Below are 14,445 nucleotides of genomic sequence, written 5' to 3'. Positions count from 1 at the left end.
AATTACTAAAAAATAAAGGGAAAGTTTTTAAAAAAAGAAGATTTAGTAAGGTAAGGAAATTGTTTCTGTGCGTGTTTCATTTAAATTAAGATGGTTAAAAGCAGCATTTTTCTTCTGCAAAGTAAAGTTTCAAAGTTGTATTAAGTCAATGTTTGGTTGTAAAGTTTTGAAAGAACAACCATAAATTTTGTTCAGGGTTATGAACAGCCTCCATTCCCGAGGTGTTCATATCTCTGAGATTCTGCTGTATGCTAATTTTCCCCAGGTGAAGATCCAGTCATTTGATCTTCTTAGTGGCCTCTGAATCAGGCCCTTTTGAGGGTCCCACTTTCTATTCAGAAGGCTGTAGAACACCCATGCAGACAAAGTCAATACGTGACAAGGTAGAATGCACTGTGGGAGTGTTCGAGGTCTGTGTCTAATTAAGGAAATAGAGGCAGCCAGATAAAGTGGGCACCAGCAGTAGAATTCAGGAAAAGGTCAAGCCCCTTAGTAATTAGCAGGATAATGGATCAAAGAACTTCTGCTTAGCACAGGAAATATTAAAGCACCTCCTCCTTCTAACTGGATCTGATAAAACTTCAACAGTTACACATTTTCTACTAAATGAACTGGAGGCAGCTAGGAACAAGAAGCTATTGTTTAACCTCTGGGAATTCTGATGCTGCTGTTGCATGCTTGACATGCTCCAAAACAGGAGCACTTATGTCACATACTGATGTAAATCTAATGATCCGTTAGCTGTACAACCCAACGATCAGTGGGGTGGTAAGCAAAGGATCAATCCTTTTAAACAAAATCCTCTCAAAAGAAATAGCTGTTCTTTTTCTATTTCCCTTCACATATTTCTCTTTTCTTCTCAAGTCACACAGATGAAAATACCAAATACTTGAAGCCTTGTTTTCTAATTCCCCCCGCACCTACACAGCAGTTTTCTGAGTAAAAACTGCTAGCATGAAACCAACAAACCCAATTCAGGTAGCATACACTTGAAATAAAAGGCTTATGGGTACCCAGACACCCATCAATTATTTATTTTAATCCCTGTAAATTAGCTTTCAGTGGGTATTGTACTGCTCCAGGCCCTGCCCAACTGTCATTGGGGTGACAATATTCTTCAACAACTTAATTAAGGAAACAATCTTGCGGTATTTGCTTGAGTCACTTTGCTCAGACAGTCTAAAAGTGGTTTTTCCCCATCATTTGATGCCCGTTTTTAAAATTTTCCTTGAGAAGCATCAGAATGTCAAGTTAGGATGCATCAGTCATCGTACATTACCCACGAGCAAGGCAAACAGCCATGAACATGTTGCAATATACTGCAACATATTTGCTAGACTGTTACTCAAGTATGCAGCTTTTTGGATATTTGGCTGTTTCTGGATGACCTAGTAGGTGTAAAGAGTGTTGTTCTCCCTCTAGACTTAGCAGGGAAACAATGAGCTTTTCTCACAGAAGAGTGCCTTGGCACAGTTATCGATATCTTTTGTTACTGCCAGAGTGCCTTAGTTAGTGTGCTTCACAGTACAATAGGAGTCATCATAAAATTTCACCTAGAAACCTAGCTGGTGCAGAATATACCTGCCCATTTATTAAGTGATATTTAGACTTGGAAGGATTCAATTTTTATGAGTAAATATTAGCAAATGGTTGATTTCACCATACACACAAATTAACAAAAATATTTCCATTGATAATGAAAATTTACAGATAAACCAAGAAAGAAAAACGCTGCTTGAGAACTTAGAGAGTTTGATTGAAGGATATTTACTTCTATATTTCTTCTATATTTCTATATTTTGACATTTGATGTTGACAATTAGTGTTTTAATGGTTATAAAGCTTTAAGTTTTTGAATCTGAATGCCTGCTATCATTAAATTACTGTCTGACCCCCTCCCATAATTTCCCTCAATGTGAAAATTTAAATAGATAAGCATTCTTTCAATTTTTAACATTGATATCATTCATCAAAATCATAAAAAAGAAAAGTTGAATTCAGGTATTGCATGCAGGCTAGGGAACATATACCTGTGCTCTGTAGTCTGCAATGGCTTCCAGCTATTTTCCAGGTGACATTTAGCATTGATTTATAAAGCCCTAAGCAGTTTTGGCCCTGGAGACTCCCTCTCCCCTCCTGTGATGACTTGACCTAACCTACAACACCAGGGGCGGCTCCAGGCACCAGCGCTCCAAGCGCGTGCTTGGGGCAGCAAGCTGCGGGGGGCGCTCTGCGGTCGCCACTAGGGTGGCAGGCAGGGTGCCTTCGGCGGCTTGCCTGCGGAGGGTCCACTGGTCCCACGGCTTTGGTGGTCCTCCCGCAGGTGTGCCTGCGGAGGGTCCGCTGGTGCACCGAAGCCGCGGGACCAGCGGACCCTCCGTGCTTGGGGCGGCAAAATGTCTAGAGCCGCCTCTGTACAACACATATCCTGCCATTTGAAAGTTGTATTTCTGAATTTACAATATGCTGCATTTCAGATCATTTTGAAGGATAAGGATCTAATTTAACTCCCACTGAAGTCAATGGGAATATTTTGAATGACTAATGAAATTGAATCAGGCCCTAACTAATTAGGAACAATCACACACACAAAATATAATCACAAGCCCTAATTCTGTTCTTCAAATGCTGATTCTTCATTATGCTGAGCTTTGCAACATTTCACATTATGTATGCATATATTTCTTTTGATGTGTAGATACATTAAACTGAAACAGCACAGAGTTTATGATTAGCCCAATAGTTTAAAAAAAATTAACATGATTAAAAAAAAGTCAGTCACTTAATTCAATTACCACCAAAAGTCATCTTAGTACCTAAACTGACTAAATCTTTATTTACAAAAGCCTGATAAATGCACTACTTACAAAGCATCCGGGCCTCCCCACAGTTCACTGGTGCCAAATGGATTAGGCTGGCAAGGATTCTATGCACTTAATCCTCTTTAATACCTTGCCCTTCATGCTGCTCATCAACTAGACTTTAGCCCCAATTCTACAATGAGCTCCTCAGTGACATGGTTTAATGCTACAGATAAGCATTCTGCCCATCAACATGAAGCTGTTCCTTTCCCTCTGTTCCAGGCCTTACCCTCATTTAAAAGAGCTTTTGAAAAATAGAAATTCTAACTAGAATTTTCCTAGCCTAATGACCCGTGCAACTCAATGACAAGCCACCTCGAGAACTAACCAAGAATTGCAAGAGTTTTAATGTGAACTTACATCAGTAAGTAGCACTTTAAACCTATACTTCTGCACTATACATACAGCCTTCCCTGAAATGCAAATAATCAGAGTGAAAAACAGAAATAAAATACTTAAGAAAGTATTGGGAAACCTTGAAGGCAGTGATAAATCTGCAAAGTGGCCTTGAATCACTAGACCTGAAGAAGCGCTCTGTGTAAGCTTAAAAGCTTGTCACTTTCATCATCAGAAGATGGTCCAACAAAAGTTATTATCTCACCCCCATATCTCTCTGATATCCTGGAACCAATGTGGCTACAACATTTGAATCACTACAGACAGTTGGCTGCTGAAGAACTCAAGTGTTCTACAGCAATTGGAAGGCTATGCAATACTGAATATTTCTGGTCAGCACAAAAGGCCCAGTTGCGGTCTTAAACTCATGTACAGGATCTTTTAAAAATCACCTGCAGCATGAGCATTCACTGCTCAAATATATCCTATTATCACCCAGTGCATAGTAATATGCAGGAGTTTCTGATTGTGATACAATTAGTTGAATCAGGTCTTCTCCATACCTGTGGAGGGAATCTGGGCAGAATCGGTGCAGTTCTGTTCTCTGGGGGTGGGTGGGCAGGCAGGATTCCAAGTCTCTCACATGCAGCATGCACCTTCCATGTCACAAAGCACACTTCTGTGGGACTTTTTTCTGCCCCTACTGGAAGGAGGTTGGAGTGGCAGGGGCAAGCCCTTAGCCAAGGGAAGGGTGGAAGGAGATGGTTGCAAGTCCATTTCCCTCCCCCCCGCCCCGCACCCTCCATGTAATGTCTGGGAGGCAGGGGCACATAATGACAAGTCTGCTCCATGTCCCAGGGGAGGACTCCATCTCTATCCTATGGGAGCCCTGGGGCTCCCTAGCCAACCCTGTTCATTTGGGTTTAGCAGATGGGGAAAGATCTGCCCCAATATAAATATGCAATGGTGAACTTCTTGGAAATTCACATGTAGAACAGCATGGTGGAATGTGGGAGGGTAATATCTCTACTCTGGAATATAATACAGAAGCTTCTAGGAATAGTGGCCTGCTTAAGCCAAATCTCACCCCCTCCCACCATTCTTCCTTCTGTAGCTAATGCTGCATTCTGGCTTCTGAATTTATATCTCAGAGGGTCATTTCAGCTCCATTGATAACAAGATCACTAGTGCAGGCAAGGCACCAGAGGCTGCTGGTGTTTCATGAGTTCTCTCATGTGGATCTGATCTGAGGGTCACCTGGCTCCCTGTCTACAGCAGCACTTCCACTGGCATTCTGACTACTGGAGCAGGAACCATGAGATCAACAGTGGGAAATGTTAGCAGAAGTGTTCTAATGCAGGCAAGACTTCTGCGGGCCTATGCAACCCCTTTGAAGTTGTGTGGCTGCCTGGGCAGAAAGTCGAGGGAGAATTTGACCCTTCATCTAATTCCCCCCCCCCCCATCTGTAAAATGGGAGTAAACATATTTAGTGACCGGCAGCTAGTAAAAAAGGTTACAGGTGAAGGGCTTTTGTTTGCTTGTTTTAAATATATAAAGGGTATACTGACTTAGGCTCCCAGTCATTTATAGATTTTTGAAAACTTTACCCTACTTGGATTCGGTTTGATCCAAAACCCACTGAAGTCAAAGATGTCATTTACTTCATTGGATTTGGGTCAGGCTGTCTGTACATGGGCCTGAAGATAAGGAATGAGATGCTATGCTAGAACACTGGCATATTTTTACTGTGATCTTTATGGTATGCAGATATTTGTTATCATAAAAGAGTGGGAAACACTTAAAAACATTAAGTTATGAACCAAAATTCTGCTTTCAGTTACACCAGTGACATCACTATTCTGAGAAGAGAATTTAGCACAGTGGTTTTAAAGAACACCAGTAACTGAGGAATGTGCAAATGGGCAAATGTCAGTAATTATTTTGTGCTCTCTCCAGAAATAACCTTGTATCGAGGTTTGCTATCAGAAATACCAGCATGTAGTTTATATATGCCAAGAAACAATGGAAAAACTTGATGCATTACTGATGAGGTCTGAGGTAAGTCGGAAGTTATTTCTGGTCTTTATTGCTTGTAGATAGCATATGCCTTTGTAATATCTTGGCACGTAATGCCAGAAATAACCTAGCATAGCACTGCCGTGAATCAGACGTTTGCAAAATACTAAACTATAGTAGCCGTGGAAAAAAAAATTTGCCTCTTACAATACAGTGAAAGCTTTTTTTCTGTTTAATATAATAAAAGCTTAGATATTAAGGCAATAGACCTTAAGAGAGAGAGAAAGCAGACTGATGATAAACAAACAAGATATGCAACTAACGGGGATTGCTGATGCCCAGACCTATGAGGGTGTGAAGTGCCAGTATTGCTTGAGTGATCTACACTATTGTGTGCTGTATTGGCTGACAGCACAGCACTAATCACACCTGCTAAGTGCCCCCATGGAATGGCACGGCTGGCAGACATCTCTGAAAGCAGGGAAGGCTGGACACTAATCTGTCAAGCAACAAAATCTTAGAGGCGCCGTGTTGGACTCTGGAGTGGGGAGACAACAGCTGTTCTGCATACCACATTGGCCAATGCATGGGGAATTTGCATTAGATTGTGACTTCATGACAGAGGCATTAGTAACCCTGGCTTCAAGTGAATGATGAACGAACAAGTTGCTGAAAGGGCTTAAATGCTAATGCCATTTTGATGGCAGAATTGTCTAGTGGAGCTTGTAGCCATTAGGATTTGCTAGTCTTCCTAGTTACTATTCCTTCTTGGGCAACTATATTTCAAAATCCATACAAGCACTCACCCTTTACATCAGTCACCATAGTACCTTAGATAGAAAAGGTGGATGTTGGGTCAACTCTCTTCACACCACTCTTAGTGTCCTTGATGCTGAAAATGTAGACAGCCAGGCTAGTCAAGTTCTTATTTTGAAGAAACTCTTGATAATGAAAGGTTTCAGAGTAGCAGCTGTGTTAGTCTGTATCTGCAAAAAGAACAGGAGAACTTGTGGCACCTTAGACTGTGTTCCAGTCTATGCATCTGAAGCAGTGGGCTGTAGCCCACGAAAGCTTATGCTCAAATAAATTTGTTAGTCTCTAAGGTGCCACAAGTACTCCTGTTCTTTTTGATAATGAAACGTCAACTTATTCCATAATGTGGGCTGATAGATATTGATTAGGATATTCTGATAAATAGATATTGTAAACTCAGAAATAAAAGTTCGTTAAATGCATGGAAAACTCCTATAGACTTCAATGAGGTTTGGGTCAGGGTCCCAGTTTGTAAGTGTGATCAGTGGCAGATTAGCACTTCCAGTCCCTGGGTACTTCAGGCCAGTTTATGATGGGAATGGGCAAGGATGGCAATCCGAAGGGAAAAATTAACTTAAGTCAGCTATATTATTCTGGAAGGGAAATTCCTGCCCCACAGGACCTTTGGCCATAAAACAACAAGAATAAATGTGAAGTGGATTTCTTTTTTTCCATTGCAGTGTGGTCACCTCACTAATAGATTACTCTTTTGCACGGGAACAGAGACTCTCTGAGATCCACTGATGACATGTATCAGAGGGGTAGACGTGTTAGTCTGGATCTCTAAAAGCAGCAAAGAGTCCCGTGGCACCTTATAGACTAACAGATGTATTGGAGCATGAGCTTTCATGGGTGAATACCCACTTCGTCGGATGCAGGTCATGTAGTTGACATGACAAGCCAGTTTTAAGATCTTCCCCAAGTTTTTTTTTACCAAAAGGTCTCTGCGCATGGTCTAAGGGCCAAATTCACTATAGATACACGCACTGTTACAAGACTGATATGAGCAGACTTGAGCCACTTTCCAATCCTCAGACTCTAACTAAAAGTGTGCCCAGTGTCTGCCCTACAAACCAGATATTCGTCTGCTGTATGTAACCTTTTATTTCTGGAGAAAACCCAAACCAAACCCTAGTAAACTTGAAAAGCTTGTTTAAGGAACCGCAATCAGCTTCTCCTGGTTTTGGAGAGCAAGTCATGAATTTGAATTAAACTCCCCCCCCCCCCCAAAAAAAAACAAAACAAAAAACAAAACAAAACCCACACAAGCAATAAAAGCCAGAAGAAATATTGAGGTAATTGTCACTTAGGAATTACGCCAAGAGCTATTTATCTGCTTTATCTCCAGTGCCCAAATTTGATTGTGTACATACTGTAATAGGTTGTTCCATCATGTTTGTGATAACATGAATCTAATATCACATATAATCTTGGCATTCTGAATGTATGAATGATAAGACCTGAATTATTTCTAGATTAGATTCTCAAACTTTCGTACTGGTGACCCCTTTCACATAGCAAGCCTCTGAGTGCGACACCCCCTCCCTTATAAATTAAAAAAACATTTGTATATATTTAACACCATTATAAATGCTGGAGGCAAAGCAGGGTTTGAAGGGAGACTGACAGCTCACGACCACCCATGTAATAACCTCACGACCCCCTGATGGGTCCCAACCTCCAGTTTGAGAACCTCTATTCTAGACTAATACATTGATGGACATGCTAAGTAGGACTGAAAAAAGTTCAGATTTTTTGTTTTCCAGTATGGTCATAGTTCAAACCTCAAACCATGTCAGTAGATGTTAGTGATTGTCATGTAGGTCCTGCACAGGCAAATAAATATTTGATTTGTAAATTAATAAATTACTGGCACATCTACAAGAATAAACTCAATTAAAAAGATTAATTTCTAAAATTAATTTATTTTTTAAAACACACCACACACTGATTATAAGTACTCAGGCAGAATTATCCAATTTTTCTAGAAATTGGTGAGGATTCATGCACTATTTGGAAGTATATTTGAGTGTTCTATATAATGTAAAATCATTTCACTTTGAAGTTGTAGGATTTTTTGTTTGTTTTAATTGTAAATATTTCAACAGGGCAAAACTAAATTGATTTTTTCCCCAGGATCTAATTAACTTTGAAAAATAACCTCTGTATTCCAAAAGCTGAGCAACATGTTAAAGACTATGGAAATCCTTTAATGTTCTGTGATTTATTAGTAGGAAAAAGAAGCAATGGCTGAAATTTCATATGCATTTGAAAGAAATAGCACCAAGAGCAGAATTATGCAAACTTAGGACACAATGGACTACACTGGCAACTAATTTGCTCATACAAGTTATGTATTTATTTATATGAAATAAAGATGAAGGGTAACTGCAGAAGACAGTCACTTTTGCTTATATACCTCCCTTGATAAATACAAACTGCTTGTTTGAATTCAGCAACACAGTAAAAACATGCTATGGAAAAGCTGGTCTTCATCCCATGTTGCACAGAGCTGGCATCCAGGAGTCACATTTGGCCTTAGTCCAAAATAGAGTTTGATACTATAGACAGTGGCTTGAATTCACAAACAAGCCACATTTCAGCAGTTAAGTCACATAGCTCTGACACATGAATTCACTGGGTTTTAAGCTTACTCTCTCTTTTTAAAAGACTGGGGAACAACATCCTACAAGGTAGATATAAATTTAATGGGGAGCCACTTAATGAAAGGATACTCTCTAAAAGAAGACAAGGTCTGACTTATGGGGGGGGCAAGTAGGGGGACGACGACTCTCAGTTCAACTTTACCCACTGCATGCTTTTTCAATACAAAAAAGAAATCTTAATATTGCCAGAGAAAAGGGGCTGAAGCAATCATCATCCCTCAGCTATGTACACAGGACTAGTATCAGAGGGGTAGCCGTGTTAGTCTGGTTCTGTAGAAGCAGCAAAGAATCCTGTGGCACCTTATAGACTAACAGATGTTTTGCAGCATGAGCTTTCGTGGGTGAATACCCACTTCTTCGGATACAAGTAGTGGACTGATGCAAGTACACAGGACTGATTCACAGTGATTTGGGGGGAGAACAGAACATGAAACATGTTCATATGCTTCATTTTTACCTTTACCTGCTCCACTTAAGCTATAGCTGCAATAGATCAGAGCACAGTCTATGAACTGCAAATGATAAATTCCCTCTGCTTTTGACAAACTGTTTATTACTGATGACTTCACATGGCAGAAGATGAAAGAAGGTGAGGCAAGGTAGTAAATGCTGTAGGCAAAGCCTGTTTTCAAAGAACCCACTGCTAGGTATTAACCCTTCAAAAACTGGTATTTTTCAAACAGCTGCCCAGAGTGAATACTTACATAGTAGGGGAAATGTCTTTTGGTATTTTCACTAAATACCTTAAAAATTGAAATTCTCACTATCTACTTTATGAAATGGAGACTTGCACCTGAGTTCATTGTGAACAATGTTTCCTGTGTGTTCAGATATACACATATAGTATGTGTGCATCAGTCAAAGGATTTTGTACTTCCATTGCACAAGAATTCCGAGATTCAGATAACCCACCACCTTCCTGAAGAATAGGTGCTGAAAAATCTGTGCATTTCCCACTGTAGAGTTTCCCCAAAACTGTTCCATTACTGGAGGGAGAGGCATGGGAATTGACCCTTGTGGAATGGGCTGATCCTCAAAGATTGAGGTCTGCAAAGATATCAAGGGATTTGCTAGAGACAAGGTCTCTTAGGCAGATACTGTGTGACTGTGCCCCAACTCTGGAGACTCCTGCATCGTCTTCTGTTCCCTGGCGTCTCCTGGCCATGGAGCCCTTCCTAAGTGGGGTGTGGGGGGGACGTACATGAATGGAATTCATTAGAAAATTTAATGCAGCTGTAGGATGCATAACTTTTCAACATATTCACCATTAGCTTCTGGGAAGAGTAGAGAAGGAGGGACAATGGTGGCGGGGGAGGAGGCAGAGGGATAAGGGGCAGTGATGGTGGATTAAGGACCAGTTCCATGGACAAAGTGTGAGATAAACACACATTTAGCCTGATTCACACCGAGTCACTCTGGTGTAAAATGGTGGTGACTCAGGCTCAGAGAATCTCTTTTCACAGCCCGCTCAGAGCTGTGCATCTGTCCCCAGGGGTTTGCTTTATAAATATTTTCTGATTTATGTCCTGCATCTGATATTACATACCTCAAAAAACTCTAACATACTGTACATATCAAGGATTGGATTGCTGAATGACTTTTGGAAAATTTTCAATACTGTATCTTGGTCCATTATGCACACACACGCCTGGTAGTAACCCTGAACCTGCCCTGCAAAAGCCACTTCCGATGGGAGAGGGAAATAATGCTGTTCTGGCTGGAGGAGCCAGAATTTGTCCTCAGCAGAGTCTATTGTTTGTAAAATACATAGCAATACCAACATTTAAAAGAACCAAAACCAAACTAGAAAGCTGGAAACATATTACAAGATGCATCTTGAATGGCAGGTTAAGGATATGAAATTGCTGTATTCCACAAGTTGGAGGGTGGGTAGGGAGGGAACTGGGAAAGGATTTCACAGATGATCTGACTGCAAACATTGGCATGAAGTGTGACTTGAATGCCAAATACCCCCCTCCAGGCAGTTAGTGCCCATAAATTGCAATCTTTCCAGCAATTTGGTTCTAACACATTACTATACATTCCAAATGTAGAAGATGTGGACTTTCTCCCTACCTTAGGGCCTTCAAAATTTTTCTCAGCCAGTCACCTCTATGCATCTACTTTATTTTCATTGGTGTTCTGGGTCTACTCTGACATTCACCACTGCACATGCAGAGGAGGGGGGTCACAGATTCTTCAGGACTCTGCCATCCAAATCTTGTCTTGCAGGCAAGAGTGAACTCAATTCCCAAGTTCCTCAGAGACACCTTTCTGTAGTGTCCCATCCCTCTCACTGAGCCCTCAGAGAAGTTATCAAGTTTGCTGACTGCAGAGAGAGAGAGAGCGCGTGCACACACCAGCCTGTTAGTTTAGCTGAAGACCTTCACTTCTGGTTGATACACAGCACAGATGCTTTTTTTTTTTAAAACAAAAAACATTGGTTTAAGTGATTTCCAGTAAGAGAGAAAGAGATAGAAAACATGTTGTGTGTGTAACCTTTCCTAATGACTAAAAATTAACTTCAGCAAGTTACAATCTTTGTCTAAGAGACTTGAACCCCCTTGGCTGAAGGATCCATCTTACTCAAATTTCAAGAACTTTGGCCCCTTGTGTCCATCCAGGATGCCAAAATGGTTCCCTGTTTCTGCATCTCCCAAAGTTCATCAACCTGGTCACAAGTAGTAAGAAGAGTTCCTGGGGTGGGGGGTTCAGCTTCCATATCATAGAATTGTAGGACTGGAGGGGATCTCGAGACCTCATCTAGTCCAGTCCCCTGCACTCATGGCAGGACTAAGTATTATCTAGACCATCCCTGACAGGTGTTTGTCTAATCTGCTCTTAAAAGTCTCCAATGATGGAGATTCCACAATCTCCCTAGGCAATTTATTCCAGTGCTTAACCAGCCTGACAGTTAGGAAGTTTTTCCTAGTGTCCAACCTAAACCTCCCTTACTGCAATTTAAGCCCATTGCTTCTTCTCCTATCCTCAGAAGTTAAAGAGGACAATTTTTCTACCTCCTCCTTGTAACAACCTTTTATGTACTTGAAAACTTACGTCCCCCCTAATCTTCTCTTTTCCAGACTAAACTAACCCATTTTTTCCCCAGTCTTCCCTCATAGGTCATGTTTTCTAGACCTTTGATTTTTTTGCTCTTCTCTGGTTTTTCTCCAATTTGTCCACATCTTTCCTGAAATGTGGCATCCAAACTGGACACAATACTCCAGGTGAGTAATAAGTGCAGAGTAGAGCGGAAGAATTACTTCTCGTGTCTTGCTTACAACATTCCTGCTACAACATCCCAGAATGATGTTTGCATTTTTTTGCAAAATATTACACTGTTGATTCATATGTAGTTTGTGATTCACTATGACCCCTAGGTCCCTTTCCACAGTACTCCTTTCTAGGCAGTCATTTCTCATTTTACATGTGTGCAACTGATTGTTCCTTCCTAAGTGAAGTACTTTGCATTTGTCCTTATTGAATTTCATCCTATTTACTTCAGACCATTTCTCCAGTTTGTCCAGATCATTGAGTTTTAATCCTATCCTCCAAAGGACTTGCAAGCCCTTCCAGGTTGGTATCGTCTGCAAACTTTATAGCATAGAGAGTACAGTTATAATCTAAATCATTAAGATATTTAACAGAACTACCCAGAACTGTTCCCTGGAGAACCCCACTCAATATGCACTCCCAGCTTGACTGTGAACCACTGATGATTACTCTCTGGGAACAGTTTTCCAACCAGTTATGTGCCCAGCTTACAGTACCTCCATCTAGGTTGTCCCTCATTTATGAAGTATCAGAGGGGTAGCCGTGTTAGTCTGGATCTGTAAAAGCAGCAAAGAGTCCTGTGGCACCTTATAGACTAACAGACATATTGGAGCATGAGCTTTCGTGGGTGAATACTCACTTCGTCGGATGCATGTAGTGGCAATTTCCAGAGGCAGGTGTATATATATGCAAGCAAGAATCAGGCTAGCGATAACAAGGTTAGTTCAATCAGGGAGGATGAGGCCCTCTTCTAGCAGTTGAGGTGTGAACACCATACAAAAGCAGTTTCTCCTCCCTTGGGGTTCACACCTCAGCTGCTAGAACAGGGCCTCATCCTCCCTGATTGAACTAACCTCGTTATCTCCAGCCTGCTTCTTGCTTGCGCATATATACACACACACACACACACACACACCTGCCTCTGGAAATTGCCACTACATGCATCCAACGAAGTGAGTATTCACCCACGAAAGCTCATGCTCCAATACGTCTGTTAGTCTATAAGGTGCCACAGGACTCTTTGCTACTCATTTATGAGACGGTCATGCGAGACAATATCAAAAGCCTTATGAAATTCAAGGTACAACACATCTACCGCTTCTCTCCTATCCACAAGTTTTTTTATCCTCTCAAAAAAAGCCATTAGGTTGATTTGATATGATTTGTTCTTTACAGATCCATACTGACTGTTACTTATCACCTTATCTGCTAGGCGTCTCAACTGATTGCTTAATTATTTGCTCCATTATCTTTTCAAGTACTGAAGTTAAGCTGTAATTCCCCATGTTGTCCTTATTCTCCCTTTTCAAGATTGACACTATATTTTCCCTTTCCGAGTCCTCTGGAATGTTACCTGTCTTTCATGACTTTTAAAAGATAATTGCTAATGGGTCAGATATTTCCTGTTTGGATAAGTGGCCGTCTCAACCCTTGCTCTCCCGATGGCTTTGTGTACCTTGCATGTAAATATACTTTTTATTGTCTTTGGTCACCTTGCCTACCTTTAAAAACAGTAAAGTAGGCGAAACAACATTCTTTTGTCTAAGGCAGGCTGGGCTTAGGAGCTGCCTACTGAACACATTTTTCATGCACACATCTATAATTCTTTATTCATCACCCATCCATATGTCATGCAATAGTATTAATGACTTGCATGTCCCCAGTTTGCATACAATACCTTACATAACACCTTGAAGGCACAGAATATAGTAACGGTAACTTTGGCTATGAGTGTGTCAGGCCTTATGTGAGGTAAGGTGTGGTGTGTCCTTTGCCAGTTAGCAGTGTGGGGGGCTCACTGAGTCAGAGGGTTTAATATCTAACCAATGCAATTCATTAAGCCGTGATGCATTCAAAGTATTTTTGTATTAAAAAAATTGAACTTGTCATACGACCATGGTAGATCATTTTCTTTCAACAACACACAAGGAACTTACTAGAATAAGACACACTTACCCCTAAAACTATACTCTTTCACTGTAGTGTTTCTGCTGAGAACTTTGCCCTGCCCCTCCTGCCCGATTTCCTGCTATACATTTAAAGAAAAAGCAGACAAATCCTCAGAGCTCTGTTCCTGCAGTAATATGCCTGTGCAGGTTCGTTAGAAGTCTGTAAAGACTGACTAGCATTTTTGTTGCCTTTGGTGTTCAGGATTTTCCCATAAAATGAAAACATAGTACCTTTGTACAGCTCTTTCTGTGAATGCCCCTAATTTGTGCCATCATAATCAAAAGCTTCAGCACAGTGCAGTAATAATGGGGTTATGTTCATCTCTCTTTCATCAGGGAACAAGTGTTCAATCCTCTAAGAACACATGTGGCAGCACTGATGGTTTAGTACTGTAGTCTCTCTATGAATATAAATAGTAAGGAGCAGGTTCTCAGATCTCCCAGTTTTGCAAACATTCATGTGATAGAGAAATTCATTGTGCTGCAGGGAAGCCTCTGGCCTCTACAAAGTTATAGTTATAGTAACAGCT

Source organism: Mauremys reevesii, linkage group 1, assembly GCF_016161935.1.
Source record: "Mauremys reevesii isolate NIE-2019 linkage group 1, ASM1616193v1, whole genome shotgun sequence".
In the NCBI taxonomy this organism is placed as follows: Eukaryota; Metazoa; Chordata; order Testudines; family Geoemydidae; genus Mauremys; species Mauremys reevesii.
The sequence above is the reverse complement of the archived record's forward strand: the minus strand, read 5'-3'. Positions refer to the sequence as shown.